Below are 25,298 nucleotides of genomic sequence, written 5' to 3' on the forward strand. Positions count from 1 at the left end.
GAGGGTCTGTGCCAAGCAGGAGATGGGGATGGAGAACTCCTGGAACAAAGGGCCGGTGTGGCTGAGGGCAAGTGTTGGAGCCCATCTCTGCAGACAGAGCCTTCCTTGTGGGCACCATTTGAGGTGGTGGGAACTGTGGTGTTCAGAGGAGAGTGCAGAGGTCGGGTGAGATGGCGGATGGCTTGGTTGAGGAAAGGGAGTCCTTGTGGATTGGGTAAGTTTGGGTCAAAATATAATCTGCCATACTTAACATGAATCACCTTAAAAAAAATATGTAACATAACATTTTCCTTTTAAAGATAAGAACTCAAGAGGCTAAGAGCCCCAGGGCCCATGCTTAACCCCAACAGATGTTCTTTACGGAAGGCGGGGGTCAAATTCCTCACTTAAAACTGTGCCTCTACCCGTCAGCCTGTCAGCAGAGATCAGCTGTAGGGTTTTGATTGGGGCCGCATGTATAGGCCTCTTAGAAAGCAGAAGCAGAGTTTAAATGCCAGCACTTGGTAGTGAGTCTCGGGTTTTTTTTGGTTAGCAAACAGTATTCTAAGGACAAAGTACTGGATTGCCGGTAAGGAAACATTTCTCTAATAGACATTTTTGAAAACAGGGTAGGATTTTTTGAGAGGTCCTGAGCTTGTTATCCTTATAGAGATTTAAGTGGGCATTGAAATACTGGAGGGGAGTGGGGGGGGGGGAATGATTTCCTTTGAGTTTCTCTGACAAACTTAGGTTTAAAATTAAAATACTATATATGGTCTTGAGAGGGTACTAATTTTATGACTAATAAAAAGGATTCCTTTTTCAGGATTATGCACGGGAAGCACATTCATCACCCTCTGTTTGAGGTAAGAAAGATTTCTCCGCCCGACACACAGAGTTCTCATTCTAGAAGTTACTTCCTAAAATAACCAACCAGGAATATCTATTCATTTTGTAAAGTATTCTCCTTATCAAATAATATTTATGAATAAAAAGTGCAGTGCTTGCCGTTACACAGAAAGGAAAATTGGCTTTCTAGAAGCTTGTGGTCTAAAACAAACTCTTTTGAAGATGGAAAAATGTTTCATTTTTTTCAGATTCAAGCGTGTACCAGAAAGCTAGTTTTGGACTCAGGCCTCTGAAAGATAGAACCTGTGCTAGGAGCTGTGGGTGGGGTGTTCAGACCCTCCCCATCTCAGGCTCCTCTTCTCTTCCCCCCTGCCTGCCTGGAACATGGGCGTGGCCAGCTGGGATTTGCAGGTTGGACTGGGGCAGGGGAGTGGGAGTCGCTCATAACCTCAGGCCTGACCCTGCTGTGTGGCCTGTGTAATTCATCACCCAGGTGACTTCGATGAAGGGCTGACCATGTGCCAGGCTCTTTTCTGAGTGCTCAGGGTGCCAGGGCCCTTCCCTTAAGATCTTGACAGCTATCTGGTGCTCGTGATGCTGGGAGGGCCTGTCACCTTCACACAGACTTGTAGTGGGTGCACAGCCACCCCATAATGTTTTTCTCTTGAGGTTGTAGAAGAGTATCCAAAGACAAAACTTCGGTTTGGACTATCCAATCAGGAGAGCTGGAGGAATGTAGACAACCAGAGGCATAAGTGAATGCATCTGTTTTTCTCCTTTTTGACTGAGACACTGCCTCAGGGGCTAAGTATGGCCTCCGCCCAGACCCAGGTCCTGGGGCACAAGGTGGAGTCACAGACATGTGTGCAAGGACCTGGGTAGGAACCCACCTGGGCAAGACCCATCAAAGAGAAGGAGAATCATAAGGGAAAGGGGCCTGGGTCTTTTTGTGAACAGAGTCTAGACATCCCTGGCAGTGCACCTAGGTCCTAAAGAGAGAGCAAAATAAGCTTCAGCCAAGCAAAGGGGTTGTCTCAGTACCGTCATGAACAGCAACAGTCTGTTGGGGCTGGGAAGTCTTTTAGCTTTCTTTTGCTTCTTACAAAAAGTCACTTGAGGTGCTCAACTTTCACTGGAGGGGAGTCTAGGCACCAGGCTCTATGCTGGGGTGGGAGGGGCTAGGAATACAGAGCCAAACCAGGCATAGGCTCTGCCCTCACTCCTGGGGAGAGGCAGATGTCACAAAACACATGGAAATGCCTACACGAAAGGCATGAACAAAGCCCTGTGGAAGAGAAACTTGTAGGGAAAGTCTAGCAAAGCTTCACAGAAGAAGTGACATTTGAGCTAAAGCTTGAAGAATCCAATTTGGCCATGTGGGAAGGTGGGCTATGGGCCCCTGGGACAGCTGGTGAGAGTCTTGGTAGCATGGCGGAGTGGGGTGTGTTTTAGACTCGGGTCCATGGAGCTGGGACTAGGGTCCAGGAGAGAGGGGTGGAGGATGGAGCTAGACACAGGATGAGATCCAGAATATTCCACAGGAGATCACTGGGGGAGCTCTTACAGTTTTAAAATGAACATGGCAGCATCGGGCGGGGGAGGGGTAAGTCCCAATGGATCGGAGGAGAGGGACGTTGGGTCAGAGGAAGGAGCCAATTGAGAAGCTGCTGGTAAGGCACGAATAAACTGAGTATTCCTAATGATGACACTTCAGGGCTGAACGTGTTCAGAAATGAAATTTCTTGAGGATTCAGGGTGGCTGATGATTTCTCCTCCCTCCCTAGTTTGCTGGCTATCCTCCTTCTGGCCTATTTTCTTCCTGTATTTCCTCTTAATACTTCCTGAACAATATTGAGAAAAAATAATATAAATGTTAATACAAAAGATTAAGCCTCCTCTGAAAAATCCTCCTTTTGTCTTATTTAAATCGGTAGTATTTTTTACTTTCAAAATAGTTGCTCATTGTACTCTTGATTTTATTTATTGCTGGAGAAGAGAATTTCAGCCTTCTGTTAAGTAATCCTTGTCCTCCATTCTGTTTTGATGTTGTGGGAACTTCATAACCTGGTCTATGACTATGGCCACTAACGATTTCTGCATTTCGGAATTTGTGGTTTTTCTCTGTGGTTTGATATTATAGTTACTGACTTTTAAAAAAATCATTACATGCGCATGTTAAAGACCCAAATGTTGTGAAGAACATCCAGTTAAGACAGGCCTCCCTTGCTTATGCTCGGTGCCCAGCCACTCCTGTCCTCCCCAGAGATAGCCATGGCACCACAAGAACTGCTTACGTTTCCAGGGAACTCTTCCTAGAAGAGTATAGCAACAAGCAGGCATGTGCCCCAATTCCTTGGTTACTTAACTGTTGATTTTGTTTGTTTTGTTTCCTGACATTTGTCCTGTCTCCACACCCCAGCGGGCCATCCGGGTACCAGGATCCAAGGAGGTCAGACAAGGGCAACCTCCTTTTGTCAGGCAGAGGCAGCGGTACGGGGCAGCTCGGCTAGGCTTCCCAGCAAAAGTGTGTTTGAAATAGGCCTTGACCTATGGGAAGGGCTCAGGTAGAGCACAGAAGTGAGGGGCGGTCCCTGGCGACTCTCAGAAACTGGGTTCCCTCCGGTCGGTGTCTGAGATAGCCTGTCTTCATGATGGGCTGGGTGGACCCAGTTGTTGGTTACCCCTGAAATCCCCATCACATCGTAAATGAAGAGATCCAGCTCAATCCCAGTGGATGGTAGAGATGTGATTAGAGACGTCTGCCTTGTCGGGTCCCACCCTCTCTGGCTCCTAAGTGGACCTTTCTTTCAGGTGCCATCCATTGCTTTATTCATTGAATGGCTGCTTGTGCCGGGCACAGGGGAACAAAGGTGAATAAGACATGGTCCCTGTCCCAGGAGCTCACAGTCTTGTGGGGAGACAGGCGTGCCAGCCGTGCCTGAGCACCGTGGTAGAGCTCTGTCAAGACAGGCTCCCTGCCCTCTTGCCTTCTCCCTGGGAGGAGCATTTTCCATGTGGTGCCCCTTGCTGGGTGTCCAATGCTTTGTCCCTTTCCTCTGCTGAGCGTTGGGGTGGGGGGCGGGGGGTGGTTGTTCCAATTCTGGGATTTTCCTGCTGTCCTGTTTATGCTGGCCATGGGGCAAGGACCCAAGGGCCAAGGTGGCTTGTATGGTCAGGATCCCTCAGTGCGTCTGGGAAGAGGGTCTGTGCCAAGCAGGAGATGGGGATGGAGAACTCCTGGAACAAAGGGCCAGTGTGGCTGAGGGCAAGTGTTGGAGCCCATCTGTGCAGACAGAGCCCTTCCTTGTGGGCACCATTTGAGGTGGTGGGAACTGTGGTGTTCAGAGGAGAGTGCAGAGGTCGGGTGAGATGGCGGATGGCCTGGTTGGGGAAAGGGATTCCTTGTGAGTTGGGTTGAGTCTTGGTAATATGCAACCCTTTGAGACAGGTCTGTCTGCCCTGAAGTCCTGGGGGAGGAGTTTCCTAAGGGCTCACAAGTCTTAGTGGCTTGTGTCTTTTTTTTAGGTTTTAAAGTGACTTCAGGGACCCCCAAGGACAAAGACTACAAAAGGAAATGCTGAATGTGGGAACAGAAAATAAGTTCTCTCTGTCTGAGCCATTTGGGGACATCTTCACAGGGGAGCTGCCACATCCTGGGTGGGGACCTGCGTGGGTGGGCAGGGGCCCTGGGAAGGGTTAGCGAAGACAGGTCGGTGCCGACCGAAAGACCAGGGTATGTAGGGAGAGCAGGACTGTAGGGTGTAGAAGAGAGAATGCATGGTAGTTCATGGTTGACAGACAGAAATGTTTTTTTTTTCCTTGAAGCGGGTCTAAGGATTGTGTGGCGACGAGGGGGCTTACACAGGTTTGTGTTGTAGAGAAGCTCATGCCAGGTGAGAGTTGATTTTTCAGTCTGTCCATTCCAGAACTCAGAAATGCTCACCCCTTACTTCCCCACTTTCCTGCCCTATCTTTCTGGCCTCACCATCAGTAGACACTAGTTTGAAAGAGGACAGAGTGTGTGGCTGGGAGGGCCCACTCCAAGGGCAGGTGGTGATTCAGGAGGTAGTGAGGGGACATAGGGCCCCAGCCAGGACACTCACTCTGCCAGCAAGGTCTGCTGTAGGGACAGGCCCTGAACCCGAGCCCACATGCGTGCCTGCACTTAGCCCTCAGGCCCCCTGTTCCCTTGGGCAGCTCTGGGCCTGGGGCTCTGCTCTCCAGGCACACAGCATCAGCATCTCAGTGATGGCAGAATGTTCCCAGTGGTCACAGTGGATCGGGCAAGGAGAAGGCTGCAGGGGCGGAGCACATGCTGTTGCCCAGCTAGGGTAGCTCAGAGCTGCAAAGTGCGCAGAGCAAGTGTGAGCCGAGGGGTGGGGACATGTGTGAGGATTGCTCCCACTGCCATCAGAGGGACGGCCGTTCCGGGGTCTCCAGCTGGACTGCCAGCCCCATTCGCTGTGGGTGGAGAGCTCAGAGCCTCCCCACCTCACGTGTCTCCCTCTCCGCCTTCTCCCACCTGCCTGCCTTGAAAGGGTTCTCACAGAGTTGGGGATTTGCTGGTTATCCTGGGCAGGGGCGTGGCCATCACTCCCTGGCCTCTGGCCTGACCCTGCTGTGTTGCCCAGATAATGCGTCACACCCTGGGACTTTTTCGTGGAGGCTGACAGTGTGCCCTCTTCTTTCCTGAGCGCTCAGGATACAAGGGTATTGAATCAGACATGGGCCCTGCCCTTGAAACGCTGACAACCATCCCATGGTGCTGACGCCTGGAGGGTCCCTCCCAGGGGTCTTCCCCCAAGTCATGGGGGACACTCAGTCTTTGTTGGGACTGTGGAATGTGCACTTCATTTAGCCACCAGCTCCTAGCAAAGCAGAGGCCTTGACGTACGCCATCCTCATCGCCCCCAGTCCTTCCACTGCCCCACCACCCGTGGGTTTTTCAGCTTCCACATGACTTAGGAGACCTTCAGTGGTCTTTTGTTTTTTTTTAAAGATTTTATTTATTTATTTGAGAGACGGAGATCACAAGTAGACAGAGAAGCCGGCAGAGAGAGAGGAGGAAGCAGGCTCCCCGCTGAGCAGAGAGCCTGATGAGGGGCTCCATCCCCGGACCCTGGGGTCACGACCTGAGCCGAAGGCAGAGGCTTTAAGGACCACCCAGGCGCCCCTTCAGTGGTCATTTTTGATCACACGTGGCTTTCCCCTTCTGAACGGACTTCACATTGTAATCCCGACACAGCTCTCCTCCATTCTCTACATCAGCCATGATCTAAGGGACAATCGAGTGACAGTCATGCAATCAGAGATCATGTGCCTTGGGAACTAGTCATCCTTTTTTTTTTTTTTTTTTTTTCTAAACTGACTTCTCAGGTGCTTTCGCTCTGATAGTGTTGGTGTATTATCAGAGAAGTGAGACTACTTTTAATATTGCACATATTGGCTGTTAAGAAAGAGAAAAGCAAAATAGTGAAGTGGAAAGGAGGAGGAGGCCAGGAATCAATGGGCCTGTATTCGACTCAATTCTGACATGAGTCAGTCCTTTGTAACTGAGCACCATTTTCCTCATCTGTAAGCTTGAGATTGCACACAAATGTATATATCACTTATGGAATGGCTCAGTATACTTTAAGTCTAAGCTGATGCATGGGAATTATCAGGGATGCTAGTGGTCCTTCTCAGGGAGGGAAGGAACAAGATAGCAGAGGGGCACACAGTTCTTAGGGCCTCATTCTGCTGCGTAAGAGGAACAGTTGGTATCATACAGCAAGGGTATCTTGTAGCTGAAAAGAGTGGAGAAAAATAATAAAATCCAAGGGGTGAATTGTTCTTTTAAGTGTATTACCTCTTGGGATTATGAGCTCATTTTTAGAAGGGTTTTATCTGTGGGACCCCTGTGAGCCCTGACTTGTGAGGGGGTCCTGTACAGAGACATTTCATTTGCTTACTCCAGGTAACCTAAGGATATCACCAGCTCAATGTCCATTTTTTTAGTTCCCCAAGTACAAGTGGAGTATGTATTTAAACTCCAACACCTACAATTCCCAGACATTAGTCAAGAATTCTCTGGGGGAGGCTTTTCTATGCAGAATCCAGACTAAGAAAAGACAGATTCCCTTGTCTTCCCATGGGAACTTCTCTAATTTTCACTTTATCTGAGAGTAAGTATTGCTTTGAGAGAGTCACAACTTTGTGTGAGGAGTGTCTTACTTCTAACAACCCCTGGCAAGTCCACGGTCTCCCCTCCGTGTGTGGGCGTTGGAAGACCAAGCTTGTTGAAACATGGCGCCATGCTACCATGTTCTCCCATGGTAGGTAGCCAACAGCAGTTGCTTATGGAGTTCTGTTCTCTTGGTGTTCTGAGCCAGGGCAATTTCCCTGTCCTTGCAAGCTCCACTCTGCATTAGAATTAAATTGCATAAGTTGTACCTAGTATTTTCTAGGTGTTTTGCTGCAGGAAGCTCTTTAGGTTATCTGTCTTCCCCGATACCAGAACAGAAGCCACATAGACATCAGTAGCATTTTACTTTTGGAAAACAAACCTAAACCAGGGAAAGGAAAATAGTAGGATTTGCTCAAGTTAGGTGGGGGGCAATATGGGCATTCGTCTTCAATATTTTTCAGTTTGCTGAAATATTTCATAATCAGTGAATGAAGAGGTCCTACTTCCTATCGAAGGTCCTGTTTCCAATTCCAGTTAGGAGCAGCTTTAAGTGTGATCAAGCTTCTCCCAGAAGAGAGGGTTCTTCGGTGTGAGAACTCTTCAGGGGTCAGGACCAGAAGCTTTGCTCCTTGCCTACTGGCAATAAAAGTTATAGGCAAAGCCACTGGGGTTTCAGCCCCTCTCCTTAGCTCAGGCTATGGATGTGAGCTTATCCATCACTTGACCCACGGACCAAAGACATGCCACATGGGCCCCGGGTCCGTCGGTGTGGGACCCAGCATTCATGGAGGGGCCACATACTCGTGGCCTCAAGTGTCATAACGTACCCTGGCGACTGCGTAGGGGCATGTGGCAAAATTAACTGGTTTGCTACTTCTTCCTTTTTTCTGATCTTTCCTGCCTTCACCTTATTCATGGGAGGCAAAGAAAACTTAAGAGCAAAAGGCAGCCAAGGAGACAGAGTAATGGTAGTTCACGTGGGGCGTCTCTGGGGACACGACCATCTCGGAGGTGTGTGTTGGAAGGGATGCAGTGAACGGTCTTTTCTTTAGAAAAGTGCGAGACATCCAACTTGATGGGCAATTTAAGAAATCAAGCCCTCGACCGTGGCTCTTTTGATCTGAAATACCTAAAATTTATGTGTTACGTTAAAATGTGTATTATACACATTCACAGAGAATGTTCAAGAAAGGGCATTAATGAAGCAAGGAAATGGAAACATATGCTTCAGTGATAGAAGTTAAAAAAAAAAAAAAAGGATGCACAAGATCACCTACTCATTTTAAGGTCCTGCAAAAATAGCACTAAACAAGCTTGCTGCCAAGAAAACATCTTTGAGTTGGGATTCGGGAGTTTACATTCGATATCTTGGATTTGCCGCCTATTCCTCCCTGGCCCCTGTCAGTCCATCTGTCTGCACACCTCAACTTGTTTCCCCTTCTTTAGTTTCTGATGCTTGCTTCTTGGTGCAGCCATTCCAGATGGGAGGGACCAGCCCAAGAAGGGTCAGGCCAAGTATGCCATATGGAATCACACCACCTTCACAGGGAACAGGTTCTCTGCTTCAACACAGCGGCCGTGGGGATGGCTGCTGTTTCCTCCTCATAGCCGAGGTTTTACCAGTTAACAAGGATTTGCCCACTATCAGATCAGGTACTTTCTATTAGATGAAGCTGACTTTTGCTTATCCTTAGGGCCAGGTCTGCCTTCCCCTTTCACTTCACATATGCAAACCCCTCCCCATTTAGGATTCAGATTCAGACCCACCTCCTCTGGAAATTCTTAGGGATTTCTCCATTCTGTGAATCCCTCTCATTGTCTTTATGACCCATTTTATTCAAGGACCCTTGACCAGAGTACAGTTGTGGGCTCTGGGAACCATTCTTTTCACACAAGTCCTTCCTTTGGGGACGAACACAAGTAGGGTGGGGGAGAAGGGAAGAGGTATCCATATGGATCCACAGGTCAGTGGAGTCAAATACTTTCCGGAAGACACAGGGTGACATGTCACAGCCAGCAACCCCACTTCATGTTCATTCCATGCCCAACAGACCTTGCCTTACTCAACTAGTTGCCCCTCTGTCTCTTCTCTCTTGAGAGCCTAAATTTAATTATCCAAGGGGAGGGAACACATTGCCTCTTACGCCATTTGACACCCAGCACAGGGTGGACTGTGGCGGAGGTTACCAACAAATGCGTGTTGAATGAATGGATGGATGGATGCTTTGATTACCGAATGGGACTTCTACATTCCTCACCTCCCAGATGTCAGATGACCATCTAAAAATCCACAGTTCCTCCATCACCTCAAGTCCAAATGTCTAGAATCCCATTTTTCCCTTCGAATTTGCCCTTGACCTTGGCTTCCCCCCACCCCTTCCTGATGTAGCTCTTCTCTAACACTCAGCAGAAACTCTATAGTCATCTTGGAGCCCTTCCTCTCTTGGGCCATAAACTACCAAAGCCCATCGAAGTGGTTATTTCCTTTTATTCCCTTCCACACAGCCACAACCTAGGGGCCAGCCCTTGTCCCCAAACCCTAGACTCTTGTAAAAAATAAAATAAAATAAAATAAAATAAAATAAAAGCTTCTGTTTTATTGCCTTAAAACAACACAGCTGGGTTAGTCTTCCCAAAACATTTTATTCAGGTCACTCAGCAACATGTGGGGGGAAAAAAAAAAGTCCGTGGCTCCTGTTGCCAGTGAAATCCCATTCAGATGCCATGGGCTGTACTCAAGGCCTCCCAGGCTGACTAGCTCATTCCTTGCCTTCGTCTCTCCACCTGTGCTTTGCCAAGTTTCTGTCCAGCTGGACTGGTCTGCCCCTGGGGCTCCCCGGCAGCTCTCTGGCATTCTTTAGTCTCTTTGTTCATCCTGCCGCACAGGTCTTTCCAAATCCTGCCCATCCTTTGGGGCGCACCAAACTCAAGTCTCATCTCACTAACACCTTCACCAGCCACTTTCAAGACCACTGGCTATTTACCCTGAGGTTCTTGGGTCTTTAACTTTTAGCCGCCCACCACCCCCAACCCAAGCTCTGGGCCTTATTTATTTTGTATTTGTAATGTTGCATCATTTCTCTTAAAGACGATCTCCTGTTTTTGGAAACTTCCAGCCCACCTAAAAGCTGCACCCATCTCTGCTCCTGACCATTGGTAACCCTCCTGTGCTGCTTCACTGACCCATAGGACTGTGTGTGCTTGCTAGTGTCTTATTATAATAGGGCTGGAAACACACTCAGCGTTGCCTCTTGGCTCCTATTTTCTTTACTTGCATTCGGATCAGATCCCCAGGAACAGGTTGCCAGGTATTTTGTGCACAACTTATGAGCTCCTGGATGGGGCAGAGGCAGGGAAGTAAAATATGCTTTTGATCTTGGATCGAGGTACATATTGCTGGGAGGATCAAGTTCAGAGGGCTATGAAAAAGGTTAGGTAAGAGAATTACATCATTCTCCTGTGCCTGCCCTTGACCCCACTATCCCCACATCCCAGCAGGTTATCCTGGGGTGTAGGCTGCAGGGGAGGGAAGCGCAGCTAGACCTCCAGACTGACGGGAAGCGGGAGAGGGCAAACTTTGTCTAACCCTCTAACCCGGGACCCCTCTGCGGTTACTGATGAGGCATTTCTGGTGCTCCTTGTCCTGCCAGCCAGCTCCTTCCTGGCATCCCCAGCAATGCATGGTCTGAGAAGAGGTCCAGATGCTTCCCCGGGCTCGCTTCCCAGCGTGCGGCGCTCACTGTTTTTGCTTTTGTATCTAAATTTCCGTCTGTGTCCACAAATTGATTTGAGTTTGTTAAATCAGTAAAAGCAGAAAATCCAGTTTGGACAACATTCTCTGGATGGGCAGCCAGGAGGGAGTGAACTGGGGGACAGGTCCTGCAAATGCGGGGTCCTGACGTTAGGGATAGGCTTCATCAGCTTCAAGGCAATAGCCCCAGGTCAACTTCCTTTTGAGCTAAACCATTTCTCATTTTCCTTGATTGGTAACCCCTGACTATCCTCTCCCTGAACTAAGAGTTCCCTGTCTCAAGTGTAAGGAAACAGGAGAGGCTCTGGCTTGCTGCCTTGCTCAGGAGTCACAAAATCAATTTCCCTTCCTGAAAAAGCCTTCTACTATATCCAGGAGTCTAGTCTGCTGTCACCTCTGTGCTCCGTTCTCTGCTTTCAATGCCAACAAGCTCAGAGCAACATTTGTGTGTGGTTCCTGTGGCCTCCTGAGGCTGATTCCTTGGGATCATTATACCTCTACTCCCTTGCCACCCTCTTCCTGCTTTCATGCTAAAAGCTTTGGTCCTCTTCTATTTTCATATATATCTAGGTTCATTGGAGCTTCTGGTGAATCCCCACCTCACCATTCCCCATGTCCCTCCGTCTACTCCCCCTGTGAGAAACCTGGGCTCACCCCACCTGGGGACCCATGGTGGCAAAGTATTCTTCCCTTCAGGACTGAGTGGAAGGATTTTCTTCTCAGCGGTTGCCTCAGTTGGTGGCTCCTCCCAAGGCTGGCAACAGCTCTGAGGCTTCCTCGTGACTCAGCTTCTGAAAGACAGCTTCAGGAGACTCCTGCATATCTGAGACCCTGTTAGGGCCTGGGTCCCTAAACCCTTGAAGTGACTACCCACTTCACTTTCTCCTCAACCTAAACCTTGTCTTGCCTCAGGGAGGGGGGCAGCACCCCTGAGGGTTTCTGGGAGTTGGCCTGGTTGCCCCGGCAACATAGCAGGGGGTGGGGAGGGGTAAGCCTACCAACTGCCAGAGCTGATGACAGTTATTCAAGAACTTTCCGTTGGTCCTCCTTGCCAGCTTAGAAAAGGTGACAGGGCAGCAAATACTTAACAACATTTCTGAGACCAGAGCAATGGCTTGATCAGTCACTTAAACTGGGATTAAAACCCAGGCAGCCTCTCTCTGAAGAAAGGATATCACACTATCTGCCATTTTGAGCTCCAGTGACAACGCCAGCCCTCCATTGGAAATGCTGGGCCTGAGGGCGGCTCAGGGCTCTTACCTGATCTTACCAGATGATCAAACATGGCCTGAGTCTGATCCAGGAAACAAATGTAATGCCAAAGTCCACTCAGGGCCGGTTTTCCGAAGTGTGGTCTCAGATCACCTGAATCAGAATCGTGTAAAGATGTTTCTTCCCGGATGCCAAGTACCAGGCTGCCCACCTACTCCTGGGCTTGGGCCTGGGAAGATGAATTTTTAACGAAGCCTCCCAGGTGACTGATGCACACTAAGGTTTTGAGGACCACAGATACAGGGGATGAGGTTGCCAGGATGAGCAGAAAATTGTAATATTTATGGTTAATTTTTAAAGGTCAATTTTAATGAGGTATAATTTACATACAGTAAAATAGGCTCATATAAAACCTGTAGACTGAAGAGCTTTGATGAATGTTTATGGTTTTGTAATCATTACAATCCCGATAAAGGGAGTTTTCCTTATGGCCCTTTGCCGTTAATGCCCACCACCCAGCCCTAGCCCTACTGCCCTGCTGTCTGGTGCAATCAACGAGATTTACCTTTACTAGAGCATCATATACATAGAATTATATTGTATGTTCTCTGTTGTGTCCGACTTCTTTTGCTCAGCGTACTGGTTTCGAGATTCCCATGTTCCCTTTGTCACTAGTTCCTTTTCATTGCTGAGTGACAGTCCATGTTGGAATACATGGGACTTCATTTATTCACTTGCTTTGGTTTGCATTGTTTCCAAATTTTGGCTATTATGAGTAAAGTTGTTATAAACATTCTGTAATCTAGCCAAGGTTAACTTTTGTATGTAGTGTGAGGTAAGGGTTGAGATTTTTTTTTTAACCCAACTAGTTAAGGGTATCTAGTTGTTCTAGCATTGTTTATTGAAAAGACAGCCCTTTCCTTCATTGAATTTTTTTTTCTAAGATTTATTTATTTGACAGATAGAGATCACAAGAAGGCAAAGAGGCAGGCAGAGGGAGGGTGGGAAGTAGGCTCCCTGCTGAGCAGAGAGCCCGATGCCGGGCTCGATCCCAGGACCCTGGGATCAGGACCCGAGCGGGAAGGCAGAGGCTTTAACCTACTGAGCGCCCCTCCTTCACTGAATTATCTTGGCATCTTTGTTGAAAGTCCACTGACTGCATATGAATGGAGCCCATTTCTGAACTTCATAGTCCATCGACCTGCATGGCTACTTTAAGCCAACTCTCCATTCTGCTGATTACTACAGCTGTCTGAAAACAAAATCAAGTCATCTAAGTCCTCCAGATTCTATTATAGGTTCCTTACATTTCCATATAAATTTTAGAGTCAGCTTATCAATTTCTATAAAAAGACTGCTAGGGATAATGACAGGCATTACACTGGATCTGTAGATCAATTTGGGGAAAATTGATATCTTAATATTTAGTCTTGTTTTTTATTTATTTTTAAGGTTATTTATTTGTTTGACAAACACAGGGAGACAGGGAACACAAGCAGGGGGAGTTGGGAGAGGGAGAAGCAGACCTCCCACTGAGCAAAGAGCCTGATGCAGGGCTTGATCCTAGGACCCTGGGACATGCCCTAAGCCGAAGGCAGATGCTAAGGCAGACGCTTAACGACTGAACTACCCAGGCACCCCAATATTTAGTCTTTTAGCCCATAGCCCATAAATATGGTATATCTCTTCAAGTCTTTCTAAATTTTAGGAATGTTTTATAGATTTTCAGTGTTTAGATCTTGCCTATATTTTAATCCTAAATACTCCATTTTTTGGTTGCTTTTGTTTCATTTTCCAGTTGTTTGTTGCTGCTGCATAATAAATGGAAATACAATAATTTTTTGTATGTTGAGATTGTATCCTGCAACCTTTCTCTTATTAATTCCAGTAGATTTGTAATATATTTCTTAGGGATTTTTTATTCATATGAGTGTGACAATGATCAATAAAGACAATTTTAATTTTTCCTCTCTAATCTGGATAACTTTTTTATTTTTCTTACCTTATTGTAATGAGCAGGGTATTTGGTAAAATATCGACTAAAATGGTTAAGGACATTCTCCTGATCTTAGAGGAGAAAGAATTTGATCAGTTCAGGGCTCTTTATGAGCCTATAGACCGTCTTCAGATTTCACCAGCTGTCCCTCTGATGTCATGTTTTTGCTCTGCATCCAATGCAGGATACCACTTTGCATTTCAGTATCATGTGTCCTTAGTCTCCCCCAATTTAAGACAGTTCATGACTTTGACACCTATGTAGTTTTATTTTGCATAATCTTCCTCAACTTGGCTTTGTCTGATATTTTCTCACGATTAGGTTGAGTTTATGCAAGTTTGGCAAAAACACCGCAAAAGTCTTGTTGCACCCTCTTCGGGTATTTTATCCAGAGGTAGAGGATATCAGTGTGTCTTATTACTCACGGTGTTAACCTTTTAACTTTTGCTCAGTGTGGGGTCTGCCAGGTTTGCCCTTTGTAAAGTCATCATTTTTCTTTTATTATCAGTTAAGTAGCTTCTGCAGACATATTTTAGACCAATGAAATATTTCCTTTTTCATCATATTTCGGCCCACTAATTTTAACATCTGTTGAAAATTCTTGCTAGCAATAATTATGACTGTGGTATTTCCCAAATGGTGATTTTTTAAATTTCCATCATTTCTTCTACATTTATACATTTGAATTTTACTGAAAAGAAAGAACCAATCTTTTTCTCCTATTTATTCAGTTATATTAATGTGGACTCATGGATATTTATTTTATTCTATATGTTGTAATCCACTGCTATCATTATCTTTTCTTGTTCAAATTGGCCCAGACCTACTCACTGGGTTCATCTTCAAGTTGGCTCCTGTCTCTCCGATACATTCCCATCATGTAGGTGATTTGGATTTTTTTTCCTCATTAGCTTCCCACCCAGTTGTGGGTAACACTTTCTTTCGTTTTCATATACCTTGTAGTTTTAGCAGGGCCCTTCTGTCATGTGTTAACTGTGCTGTACTCTATCGCATTACTTTTAAGAGCATTAGGTTTGTTTTGGAAGGCGGTTAAGATACAGATGGTTCATCTCAATCCTTTCGAAGCATGCCTTTTAAGATTTTTAAGGGCAAGTCTAGATTATCTTGTACTCTCAGGTAATAGTTATACTATTTAGATGTGACTCTTCTGGGGTTTGTACTCATGTACCCCATGAACTCACTGAAGTCCCTCCACTCTGGCTGGTAGGATGAAAATGATATCTAGCCCTGTGTGATCTCTGCGAACGCTTTGGCTTAAAGCTCCCTGGAAAATGTTCTAGTCGTCCTTACCCAGCTCGATTGGGTTTTACCCTGTATGCGTACAGATTCATATTTAGCCCAAAAGTCGAGGGGATCCCTCTGCAGATTTCCAAGGCTCGTTCCCTCATTGCTCCTTCTGCTCCCTGCAGTCCTCTGCCTTCCAAATTCTGCCTCGGTCTCCCCATACAGTGATCGCTCACCATGGCCCTATTTTGCATTTCTCTGATGGCTCGTAGAATGTCTTTTCATGTGCTGTTTTTGTCATCTGTATCTCTTCTTTGCTGCAGCATTCCATGTCTTTTGCCCATTTTCTTTATTTTTTTTTTTAAAGATTTTATTTATTTATTTGACAGAGAGATCACAAGTAGGCAGAGAGTCAGGCAGAGAGAGAGAGAGGAGGAAGCAGGCTCCCTGCTGAGCAGAGAGTCCGATGCGGGACTTGATCCCAGGACCCTGAGATCATGACCTGAGCCGAAGGCAGTGGCTTAACCCACTGAGCCACCCAGGCGCCCCTTTTTGCCCATTTTCTAATGGGACTTTCCCCCCTTTTTTAATGTTAAATTTTGAGTGTTCTTTATATATTCTGGACATGAGTCCTTTATCCAATAAGTGATTTGCAAATATTGTCTCCTAGTATGTGTCTTGCCTTTTTATCTTCCTAACACAACATTTTAAAATAATCATGTCTACATATGAAAAAAAAATCTTCCTGAGATTTTGATAGGAATTGCAGTAAGCATACATATGTACTGAGGACACTCTGTTGAATGTACTAATCCATGAATATGCTATCTCTCTGCATTTAGTTAGAACTTCCTTAATTTTTCTCATCAACATTTTGTCATGTTTTCCATTCAGTCCTGTACCCATTTTGTTATATTTATACCTAAGGATTTAAAAGATTTTTCCCATCTATAAGTGCAATTATATTTTTCATTTCAGTTCCCATGGATCTAGAGCAGTACAATATATTGAACTTTTATCTTACAACTTTACTATCAGTTCTAAGAGCTAGGTGTTGTCTTTTTTTTTTTTTTTTTTTTTTTTGTCTTATTTTAGTATATTCTTTGGGGGTTTTCTATGAGGTCTATTATGTCATTTGCGAATGGGACAAATTCATGTCTTTTCTAGCATTGGCTAGAACTTCTGGCATAATGTTGACTAGCAGTGGTGAGAGCAGAGATCTTTGTCCTGTACTTGAACTTAGGGAAAAATAATCCCTCTTTCACCATTAAGTATGATGTTAGTATAGATTTCATTAAGTATGATGTTAGTATAGGTTTTTTATAGATGTTCTTTAACTTTTTAGCCTTGTTGAGTATAATTAACAAATAAAATTGCATATATTTCAATTATGCAGTGTGATGATTTGACATATGTAAATTTTGTGCCATGATTGATGCATCAAGTTAATTGGCATATCCATCACCTCACATAGTGTGTGTGTGTGTAGTAGTAAGAGTGCCAAGAGCTGCTCTTTCAGCAAATTTCAAGTACCTAACACAGCAAATTTCAAATATATGCAGGGAGAGGAGGTAGTCACCATGCTGTGTATTAGATACTAGGAGTTTATTCATCTTATAATTGAAGTCTTGTACCTTTTGGCCAATATTTCCCCATCTCCCCCACTTCCCAGGCTCTAGTAACCACCATTTTACAGTCTGTTTCTATGAGTTTGACTTTTATTTATTTATTTATTTATTTATTTAAAGATTTTATTTATTTATTTGACAGAAATCACAAGTAGATGGATAGGCAGGCAGAGAGAGAGAGAGAGGGAAGCAGGCTCCCTGCCGAGCAGAGAGCCCGATGCGGGACTCGATCCCAGGACCCTGAGACCTTGACCCGAGCCGAAGGCAGCGGCTTAACCCACTGAGCCACGCAGGCGCCCCTACTTATTTATTTTTAGAGATTCCACATACATGTGAGATCATACTGTATTTGTCGTTCTCTGTATCGCCCACTATGTTCTCTAGGTTCATTTATGTTGTTGCAAATGTGCATTGATGTTGCTTCAAATAGCCAGTCATATAATCATCTCACATCCTTTTTTATCCATTCACCCATTGATGGACACTGAGAGAATTTCCCTAGCCTGGCTATTGTGAGTCATGTTGCAATGAACATGGGAGTGCAGATTATATATATATATATATATATATATATATATATATATATACACTCATATCTTCGAGATACCAATTTTGTTTCCTTCAGATACATACCCAGAAGGGGTTTTGCTGGACCATATGGTAGTTTTGATTTTTTTGAGGAACTGTCATACTGTTTTTTGTATGGTATGAATTTAAATTCCCACCAGCAGTATGCAAGTTTCCCTTTTATCCCCATCCTCCCTAACCCTTATCTCTTGTCATTTTGATAAATGCCATCCTAATGAGGGTGAAGTGACGTCTCACTGGTGGTTTTGCTTTGCGTTTCTGTGATGACTGGTGATGATGAGCACCTTTTTGTGTATCTGTTATCCATTTGTATGTCTTTGGAAAAATTCAGATCCTTTGCCATTTTAAAATGAGATTTTTTTTTGTTGTCATTATTGAATTATTTATATATTTTGGATATTAATCAGATATATTGTCTGCAAATTCTTTCATCTGTGGGTTGCCTTTTGATTTTGCTGATTGTTTTCTTGGCTTGGAGAAGATTTATTTTGATGTAGTCCCACTGGCTTATTTTTTGCTTTTGTTATCTTTGCTTTTGATTTCATATCCAAAAACATCACCAAGGCAATGCCTTTTCTCTATGTTCCAGGAGTTTTATAGTTTGAGATTTTAACATTTAAGTCTAATCCATTTCAAGTTAATTTCTAGGTGTGGTGTAAGATAAGGGTCCAGTTTAATTCTTTTGATGTGGATAACCAATTCTCCTAACACCACTTGTTGATGAAATTCTTTCTGCATTGTGCATTTTTGGTACCCTTTTCAAAGATTAGTTAACCGATTATACAATTGGGTTTGTATCTGGGTTCTTTAGTCTGTTTCATTGGTCTGTGTGTACCATACTGTTTTGATTACTGTAGTTTTGTAATAGAGTTTGAGGGCAGGAAGTGTAATGGCTCTGACTTTGTTTTTCTTTCTGAAAATTGCTTTGGCTATATGGGATCTTTTGTGGTTCCATATGCATTTGAGGATCATTTTCTCTATTTCTGTAAAATTCCCTTCCAGTAAAATTTTGATAGGGATTGTGTTCAGTCTGTAGATTGCTTTGGTTAGTAGGCATATTTCAACAATGTCCTTCCAGTACATGAATGTGGTATATCTTTCCACTTATTTGTGTCTTCCTCAATTTCTTCCATCAATGTCTTAGTTTTCATAGGTCTAATAGTATAAGTCTTTTACCCTCTTAGTTAAATTTATTCCTATTTTGTTATTTTTGATGCTATTATAATGGGAATGTTTTTATAGTTTCTTTCTCCAATTATTCTTAGTGTGAAGAAATGCAACTGATGTTTCTATATTGATTTTGTATCCTGTAATCTTACTGGATTTATTCTAACTGGGTTTTTTTGTGTGTGTGTAATCTTTAGGGATATAATTATATTATTGGGAAACCAATACCATGTTATTCTTCTTTTCTAATTTAGAGGCCTTTTATTTCTTGCCTAATTGCTCTGGCTATGATTTCCAGTACTATGTTGAATACAGTGGTAAGAATGAGCATCCTTGTCTGGTTTCTGATCTTAAAGGAAAACTTTTCAGCTTTTCACAGTTGAGTATGATGTTAGCTATGGGCTTCTCATATATGACCTTTATTACGTTATGATGTTAGCTATGGGCTTCTCATATATGACCTATAAACAGACTAAAGAACCCAGATACAAACCCAATTGTATAATCGGTTAACTAATCTTTAACTAATCCTTTCTACATTCCTTCTACACTTAATTGAGTGCATTTATTGAGAAGATCATATGATTTTTATCCTGCTTTCTGTTAATATGGTGTATTACATTTATTAATGTGCTTATGTTGAATTTTCATTGCATCTCAGGGATAAATCCAGTTTGATCATGGTGTATCATACTTTTAGCATGCTAGTAAATTCTATTTGCTAGTATTTTGTGAGAGTTTTTGCATCTGTACTCACTGGGGATACTAGCCTATAATTTTCTTAGAGTGTCATCCAGTTTTGGTATAAGAGTAATGCTTGCCTCATAATATGGGTTTGGAAGTATTCCCTGGAAATGCCTTTATTAAGTTGAAGTGGTTCTTGTCTATGTTTAGTATTCTGAGATTATTTGTGAATGAGTATTGCATTTTCTCAAATGCCTGTGTCAATGGATAGGATCATGTGATTTTTCTTCTTTAGCCTGTCAGTATCGATAGAACATACTGACTGATTTTCAAAATTTGAACCAAGTTCGTATCCCTGGAATAAAGCTCTATTTGATCATGTTGTATAATACTTTTAATATATTATTGAATTGTCTTTGCTAATATTTTGTTATGGGTTTTTGAGGGATATTGATCTTTAGTGTTTTGACTCTTTTTTTTTTTTTTTTTTTTTTTTTTGCATCAGGGCAATATTGGCTTTACAAAATGAATTAAATCTGGGCGCCTGGGTGGCTCAGTGGGTTAAGCCGCTGCCTTCGGCTCAGGTCATGATCTCAATGTCCTGGGATCGAGTCCCGCATCGGGCTCTCTGCTCAGCGGGGAGCCTGCTTCCCCCTCTCTCTCTCACTGCCTGCCTCTCTGTCTACTTGTGATCTCTGTCTGTCAAATAAATAAATAAAATCTTTAAAAAAAAATGAATTAAATCTCAAAGAGATATCTGTACCTCCCTGCTCACTGCAGCATTATTCACAACAGACAACAACTGAGATATGGAAACCTTTGTCCAGCAATAGCTAAATATGTAAAGAAGACGTCAACACACACACACACACTGGAATAGTATTCAGCCATAAGAAAGGGAAATTCTGCCATTTGCGACAACATGGATGAATCTGAAGGACATGAAAAGTGAGATAATCCAGATATAGAAAGACAAACACTGCATGATCTATCCGTGACATGTGAGAGAATGGTGATTGCCAGGGGCCAGGGCTTGGGGGAAATGGGGCAATGTTGGTCAAAGGATACAAACTTTAAGGACGCCTGGGTGGCTCAGTGGGTTAAGCCACTGCCTTCGGCTCAGGTCATGATCTCAGGGTCCTGGGATCGAGTCCCACATCGGGCTTCTTGCTCGGCAGGGAGCCTGCTTCTTTCTCCGCCTCTGCCTGCCACTCTGCCTGCTTGTGCGCACTTTCTCTCTCTCTGACAAATAAATAAATAAAAGATACAAACTTTGAAGTTATTAAATGAATGGGTTCTGGCAAAGAAAACAACTGGCTTAAAGAATGTGAACCTGAAGCTGTGGCCTGTGAATATCACAGAGGTCAGATAAAACCTTATGACTTACGGCTACCACACAAACAGCAAAAACTTCCGAGAACCTCAAGAGTAGGAGCTGAGAGTGGCACCAGTGCCTTCCATTTGGATCACTTCTCTCCATTAAGTCGAGCCTGATCAAAACCGAGGAATTATTAAAAAGAAAGCCACAGGGGCGCTTGGGTGGCTCAGTGGGTTAAAGCCTCTGCCTTCGGCTCAGGTCATGATCTTAGGGGATCTTAGGGTCCTGGGAATGAGCCCCGTATCAGGCTCTCTGCTCAGCAGGGAGCCTGCTTCCCTTCCTCTCTTTCTGCCTGCCTCTCTGCCTATTTGTGATCTCTCTCTCTCTGTCGAATAAATAAATAAAAATCTTTTTTTTTTTTTTTAAAGATTTTATTTATTTATTTGACAGACAGAGAGCCCGATGTGGGACTTGATCCCAGGACCCTGAGATCATGACCTGAGCCGAAGGCAGCGGCTTAACCCACTGAGCCACCCAGGCGCCCTAAATAAATAAAAATCTTAAAAAAAAAAAAAGAAAGCCACACGCCCAAAATGATGTCACTTCAGCCAAATTGCCAAGCTGGGGATTGACAGCTAACCTGGCCGCAGTTTCAATGTCCCCCAGAAAAGTGGTCTTAACTGGTCAGTCAGGAATTTTCTGATAAGCACCAATGAGGTGATCTATCACCTAGACCCTCTCTTTTGCCCAAAAGAAGGAGTAATCTGCATGATAAAACCCCTTGCTCTTCCCCCACCAAGGGAAAGTCACCTTGCCTAAAACAACCCTTTTTTTTAATCTTTTGCTTATAATTTTTTTGCCCCACCCTCCTCCTTATACAAACCTTCCATTTTGTACAACTCCTCAGAGGTCCTCTCTACTTGCTAGGGAGAATGCTGCCCGATTCATAAATCACTTAATAAAGCCAGTTAGGTCTTTAAAAAAAAGAAAGATGAGAAAGTTCTGGGGATCTAATGTATAGCATGGTCACCATAGTAATACTGTACTTGAACTTTGCTAGAAGAGTAAATCTTTTTTTTTAATATATATTTTTAAAGTATTATTTATTTGTCAGAAAGAGAGCACAGCAGAGGGAGCAGCAGGCAGAGGGAGAAGCAGCCTCCCCACTGAGCAGGGAGCCCAAAGTGGGACTCGATCCCAGAACCCTGGGATCATGACCTGAGCTGAAGGCAGACACTTAATCAACTGAGTCACCCAGACATCCCTAGAAAAGCAAATCTTTAGTGTTCTCATCACACACAGAGAACTGGTAACTGTGAGGTAATACGTTAATTAAATTAATTGTGGCAGTCATTCCCCAGTGTTTACATTTCCCAAATCATCACATCGTACGCCACAAGTATATATGATTTTTTTTTGTCAATTGTATCTCATTAAAGCTAAAAAGAAGTGAATTAGCAAGGTTTCTCTTACCTATTTTCCTAAGAGACAATGTAGAACTGGTGTTAACTCTTCCTTACTTGTCTGGTAGAATTTAGCAGTGAAGACATCTGTGCCTGGAGATTTCTTTGGGGGGAATATTAAAATTATAACTTCAATTCCTTTAGTGGATATAGGGCTATTCAAGTTATCTATACTGTATAGGGTGACTTCTGATTTAGTGTGCTCTTCTTCTCCTGGTTTCCTATCATGGGACATCAGACTTACTGATCTGAGGCTTTTCCTCTTTTTCCCTGTCAGCACTGTGTTAGCTGCATAACAGAAATTTAGTGATGTTGTATTTTTTTTAATTAATTAATTTATTTTCAGCATAACGGTATTCATTATTTTTTTACCACACCCAGGACTCCATGCAATCCGTGCCCTCTCTAATACCCACCTCCTGGTACCCCAACCTCCCACCCCCCTGCCACTTCAAACCCCTGTGATGTTGTATTTTTTTAAAAAGATTTTATTTAAAGAAAGAGAGCATGAGCAGGGAGGGGGCAGAGGGAGCAGAAGACAAGAGGATCTCAAGCAAACTGTGCACTGAGCACTGAGCCTCACGTGGGGCTCGATCTCACGACCCTGCGTTCATGACCTGAGCCAAAACCAAGAGTTGGATGCTTAACCAACTGAGCCACCCAGCTGCCCTAGTTACATTGTATTTTCATTGTCTTTCAGTCTAGATGTTTGTCCTTTGGACCAGGGATCTATAAACTTTCTTTGCATACTTGAGGTTTGTGGGATATATATGGTCTATGTCATTCCTCCTCCTCTTTTTTTTTTTAAAGATTTTATTTATTTGACAGATTTTTATTTATTTATTTGACAGAGATCACAAGTAGGCAGAGAGGCAGGCAGAGAGAGAGGATGAAGCAGGCTCCTTGCTGAGCAGAGAGCCTGATATGGGGCTCGATCCCAGGACCCTGGGATCATGACCCGAGCCGAAGGCAGAGGCTCAACCCACTGAGCCGCCCAGGCACACGCCTGCTCCTCTTTTTTTCTTCTTCTTCTAACATTTTTTTCCCTTATAACATTTAATTTTTAAAAATTTTTATTTTTAAAATTTCTTTCCAGTGTTCCAGCATTCATTGTTTATGCACCACACCCAGTGCTCATTGTAATTCGTGCCCTCCTCAATACACACCACCAGGCTCACCCTACCTCCCCCCTTCTGCCCCTCCAAAACCCTCAAAGAGACTTTAATTTTTAGAGTGTATTAGGTTCACAGAAAAATGGAGCAGAAAGGACAGAGATTTTTCATATATCGTCTATGTATCCCCACGTGCATAGCCTCCCCCATTATTGCCACCCCCCACCAGAGTGGTACCTTTGTTTACAATTGATGAACCTACATTGACAGATAATTACGCAAAGTCTGTAGTTTACATTAGGGCTCACTGTTGGTGTCACACATTCTATAGGTTTGGACAAATGTGTATAGTGACCTATATGTCCCATTATGGTACCGGACTGAGTCCTTGCACTGCCCTAAAAATCCTCCGTGCTCCACCGAGTCATTCTTCCCTCCCCTCTAGTCCTGGCCAACCACCCCTCTCTCCACAGTCTCCATAGTTTTGCCTTTTCCTCTCCCAGAAGGTCACATAGTTGGATTCATAAAATATGCAATCTTTTCAGGTTGGCTTCTTTCAGTTAGTAATATTCATTGAAGTTTCCTCCATGTCTCTGTGTGGTTTAATAGCTCATTTGTCTTTGGCTCTAAATAGTATTCCAATATTCCATTGCTGTGCGTACCAGCTGGTCAAGGACATCGTGGGTGCCTCCAAGCTTTGGTAATTATGAATAAAGCTACTGTAAATATCTGTGTGCAGGGTTCTGCATGAACATAAGTTTTTAGCTCCTTTGGTAGGAGTGTCACTGCTGAATCATATAGTAGGAGTATGTTTAATTTTGTTGGAAACCACCAAACTATCTTCCAAAGTGGGGGTACTGCTCGGCATTCCTACCAGCCACGAGTGAGAGTTCCCATTCTTCCACAACCTCACCAGTACATGGTGTTGTCATTATTCTTGATTTTAGCCATTCTAATAGGTGTATAACATCTTTAAAAAATGTAAAATCTTTCTCATATTGCATGCTAAAAAACAGTTTTTGTGGGGTGCCTGGGTGGCTCAGTGGGTTAAAGCCTCTGCCTTCAGCTCAGGTCATGATCTCAGGGTCCTGGGATCGAGCCCCGCATCGGCTCTCTGCTCAGCAGGGAGCCTGCTTCCCCCTCTCTCTCTGCCTGCCTCTCTGCCTACTGGTGATCTCTCTCTGTGAAATAAAATCTTTTAAAAAAAAAAAAAAAGTTTTTGCACACACACACACACACACACACACACACACACACAATGACTTACTGAACCCTCCCAGCTTGCCAGCCCCTGGCGGAGATCTATTTCCCACCCTCCGTAGTCTCGAGTGTGTTTCTCTAGCCTTGCATGAGACTTTTGTACTTAAACACACACCCACACTATTAAAGTCTTTCCTTTTCTGCCAATTTCTCCACAACCTTCTCTTTTTCCAGGATTCACTGCAGTTCTTACCCCGACCATTTCCATGAAATTTGTTCCATCTGATTCATTCTACACCTGTCTCTTCTTCAAGACATTGACGGTGTGTAATTTTGATAACACTGTTTTGTGCCAAGTGCAGACTGTCACGGTTTGCTACTTTAACTGCTTCGTGTATTTTAATTTATTTCCACAACTGGATTGTAGGTTCCTGGAAAACTGGCATTTAGCTTAATAACTACAAAGATAACAAAGCTTTCTTCTTTTCTTTTTTTTTTAAGATTACATTTTTATTTATTTGACAGAGATCACAAGTAGGCAGAGAGGCAGGCAGAGAGAGAGGAGGAAGCAGGTTCCCTGCTGAGCAGAGAGCCCAATGCGGGGCTCGATCCCAGGACCCTGAGATCATGACCTGAGCCGAAGGCAGAGGCTTCAACCCATTGAGTCACCCAGGCATCCCATAAAGCTTTCTTTTTAAACAATTTTTTCTGGGTCACAAAGTGTTTTCATAGCCACACACACACCCCCCCCGCCCCGTTCATCAGGAGAACCCTGGGAAGCAGTCTAGGGAAGGGATTTTCTCTCTAGTTGACAAACTGAGGCTCAGACACTAACATGGACGAAGGTTCTGTGACCAGTAAATGAGAAAATCAGATCCAGACTCGTGACACTGGCCTGGTCCCTTTTCCGCACCCTGACATGGGTAGTGGGTGGGCTCTC

This window comes from Mustela lutreola, chromosome 4 (genome assembly GCF_030435805.1).
Source record: "Mustela lutreola isolate mMusLut2 chromosome 4, mMusLut2.pri, whole genome shotgun sequence".
NCBI classification, from domain to species: domain Eukaryota; kingdom Metazoa; phylum Chordata; class Mammalia; order Carnivora; family Mustelidae; genus Mustela; species Mustela lutreola.